The sequence below is a fragment of the Arachis hypogaea genome, chromosome 10 (genome assembly GCF_003086295.3).
Source record: "Arachis hypogaea cultivar Tifrunner chromosome 10, arahy.Tifrunner.gnm2.J5K5, whole genome shotgun sequence".
Taxonomy (NCBI): Eukaryota; Viridiplantae; Streptophyta; class Magnoliopsida; order Fabales; family Fabaceae; genus Arachis; species Arachis hypogaea.
The window spans coordinates 41,216,794-41,220,648 of NC_092045.1; the positions used below are offsets into that span (position 1 = coordinate 41,216,794).

General features: G+C 35.6%; 1 non-coding gene across 1 annotated transcript; it reads right to left on the reverse strand.

Moving 5' to 3' along the window:
* Window positions 1–3,409: 3,409 nt before the first annotated feature.
* Window positions 3,410–3,513, reverse strand: LOC112719050 (small nucleolar RNA R71). Its single transcript, XR_003161370.1, has one exon. It is a non-coding gene; the product is annotated as a small nucleolar RNA R71 (small nucleolar RNA).
* Window positions 3,514–3,855: the final 342 nt, after the last annotated feature.

The following is a 3,855-nucleotide window of genomic DNA, read 5'->3' on the forward strand; positions in this document are numbered from 1 at the left end:
CCGGAGTTGAACGCCCAAAACACGTCATAACCTGAAGTTTGACGCCAAGATATGCCTTAGCACGTGAATTCATCAAGCTCAGCCCAAGCACACACCAAGTGGGCCCCGGAAGTGGATTTATGCATCAATTACTTACTCATGTAAACCCTAGTAGCTAGTCTAGTATATATAGGACATTTATCTATTGTATTAGACATCCTGGATTGTATTTTAAATCCTGTGATCACGTTAGGAGAGGGCTGGCCATTCGGCCATGCCTGAACTCTTTGCTTATGTATTTTCAACGGTGGAGTTTCTGCACACCATAGATTAAGGGTGTGGAGCTCTGCTGTACCTCAAGTATTAATGCAATTCTATTATCTTTTATTCAATTCTCTCTTATTCTTATTCCAAGATATTCATTCGTACCCAAGAACATGATGAATGTGATGAGTCAGATTACCCTCATTATCATTCTCACTTATGAATGCGCGTGATTGACAACCATGTCCGTTCTACATGCAACAGAGCTTGAATGCGTATCTCTTAGATTCCCCAACAGAATCTTCGTGGTATAAGTTAGATAGTTGGCGGCATTCATCTGGATCCGGAAAGTCCAACCTTGTCTGTGGTGTTCCGAGTAGGATCCTGGGAGTCCGGAAAGTCCAACCTTGTCTGTGGTGTTCCGAGTAGGATTCCGATCATGAATGACCGTGACGTGCTTCAAACTTTAACCTGCTGGGCGTTGGTGACAGACGCAAAAGAGGGATTCTATTCCAGTAGGAGCGGGAACCAACCGGTGATTAGCCGTACTGTGACAGAGTGCGTTGCATAGTTTTCACTGCGAGGATGGGATGTAGCCATCAGCCACGGGTGATGCCTCCAGACTGGTTAGCTGTGCGAGTGACAGCCGCACAGGTTATTTCCCCGTGAGGAATGAAAGTAGCCACAGTTGATGGTGAACCCCTATACAAAGCTTGCCATGGAAAGGAGTGAGAAGGATTGAGTAGAAGGAGTAGGAGAGCAGGCGTCCAAGAGCTCTACAGCATCTCCATCCGCTTATCTGAAATTCCCACCAATGAATCTGCATAAGTGTTCTATCCCTTTTATTATTCCTTTTTATTTATTTTGAATCTAATCAAGTATCATGTTTAATTTGCCTGACTGAGATTTACAAGGTGACCATAGCTTGCTTCATACCAACAATCTCTGTGGATTCGACCCTTACTCACGTAAGGTTATTACTTGGACGACCCAATACACTTGCTGGTTAGTTGAACGAGATTGTGAAGAAAATAAACAATGCCCTCAGAGTATACATCTTTTATAAATACATACAAGTGATCACAATTTCGTCCACCAAGTTTTTGGCGCCGTTGCCGGGGATTGTTCGAGTATGGACAACTGACGGTTCATCTTGTTGCTCAGATTAGGTAATTTTCTTTTCAAAAATCTTTTTCAAAAATTTTTCTTTTATTTTTCGTTCTTCCAAAAATGTTTTTCGAAAAAAATTAATAAAAATACAAAAAAATCATAAAATCATAAAAATCAAAAATATTTTATGTTTCTTGTTTGAATCTTGTGTTAATTTTTAAGTTTGGTGTCAATTGCATGCTTTTAAAATTTTTCTTGCATTTTTTTTCGAAAATTTCATGCATTCATAGTGTTCTTCATGATCTTCAAGTTGTTCTTGACAAGTCTTCTTGTTTGATCTTGATGATTTCTTGTTTTGTGTCTTTTGTTGTTTTTCATGTGCACTTGTGCATTCATATTTTCCATGCATTAAAAATTTCTAAGTTTGGTGTCTTGCATGTTTTCTTTGCATCAAAATTTTTCAAAATTATGTTCTTGATGTTCATCATGATCTTCAAAGTGTTCTTGGTGTTCATCTTGACATTCATAGCATTCATGCATGCATCTTGTGTCTTGATCCAAAATTTTCATGTTTTGGGTCATTTTTGTGTTTTTCATTCAAAATTTGATTTCAAAAATATCTTTTCCTTATTTCCCTCCAAAATTTCGAAATTTTGGGTTGACTTGGTCAAAAATTTTTAAAAATTAGTTGTTTCTTACAAGTCAAGTCAAAATTTCAATTTTAAAAATCTTATCTTTTCAAAATCTTTTTCAAAAATCATATCTTTTTCATTTTTTTTATTTTCGAAAATTTCAAAAATATTTTTCAAAATATTTTCAAAATCGTTTTCTTATCTTTTTATCCAATTTTCGAAAAATTAGCTAACAATTAATGTGATTGGTTCAAAAATTTGAAGTTTGTTACTTTCTTGTTAAGAAAGGTTCAATCTTTAAATTCTAGAATCTTATCTTGTAGTTTCTTGTTAGTTAAGTAATTTTTAAAATTAAATCTTTTTTTTCAAATATCTTTTTCAAATATATCTTTTTATCTTTTATCTTATCTTTTTCAAAAATTTTATCTTTTTCAAAATTTGATTTCAAAATATCTTATCTAACCTCCTATCTTCTTATCTTTTTCAAAATTTGATTTCAAATCTTTTTCAATCAACTAACTAACTCCTTGTTTGTTTCTTATCTTTTTCAAAACCACCTAACTACTTTTCCCTCTCTAAATTTTCGAAAATTCTCCCCCTCTTTTTCAAAAATTCTTTTTAATTGTTTTAAATTCTAATTTTAATCTCATCTCATCTTTAATTTTCGAAAATCACTAACCATTTTTTCAAAATTATTTTCGAAAATTTCTCTTCTCTTTTCTTATTCTATTTAATTATTTAATTACTAACACTTCTCTTCACCTCTCTTCATCCAAATCCGAACCTCCTCCTTCATTCTTCTACCCCTTTCTTCTTCTACTAACATAAGGGAATCTCTATACTGTGACATAGAGGATTCCTCTTTCTTTTCCTGTTTTCTTCTCTTTCTTATGAGCAGGAACAAGGATAAAGGCACTCTTGTTGAAGGTGATCCAGAACCTGAAAGGACTCTGAAGAGAAAATTAAGAGAAGCTAAATTACAACAATCCAGAGGCAACCTTTTAGAAAATTTCGAACAAGAGGAAGAGATGGCCGAAAATAATAATAATAATGTAAGGAGAATGCTTGGTGATTTCACAAAGCCAACATCCAAGTTTGATGGAAGAAGCATCTCCATTCCTGCCATTGGAGCCAATAACTTTGAGCTTAAGCCTCAACTAGTTGCATTAATGCAACAAAACTGCAAGTTTTATGGACTTCCATCTGAAGATCCTTATCAGTTTTTAACTGAATTCTTGCAAGTCTGTGATACTGTAAAGACAAATGGAGTTAATCCTGAAGTCTACAGACTCATGCTTTTCCCTTTTGCTGTAAGAGACAGAGCTAGAATATGGTTGGATTTACAACCTAAGGATAGCCTGGACTCCTGGGATAAGCTGGTCACTGCCTTCTTAGATAAATTCTTTCCTCCTCAAAAGCTGAGCAAGCTGAGAGTGGATGTTCAAACTTTCAAACAAAAAGATGGTGAATCCCTCTATGAAGCTTGGGAAAGATACAAGCAGCTGACCAAGAGATGTCCATCTGACATGTTTTCAGAATGGACCCTATTAGATATATTCTATTATGGTCTCTCTGAATTTTCGAAAATGTCACTGGACCATTCTGCAGGTGGATCTATTCACCTGAAGAAAACGCCTGAAGAGGCTCAAGAACTCATTGACATGGTTGCAAACAACCAGTTCATGTATACCTCTGAGAGGAATTCCGTGAATAATGGGGTCCCTCAGAAGAAGGGAGTTCTTGAAATTGATGCTCTGAATGCCATACTGGCTCAGAACAAAGTGTTGACTCAACAGGTCAACATGATCTCTCAAAATCTGAATGGATTGCAACATGCATCCAACAGTACTAGAGAGGTAGCTTCTGAAGA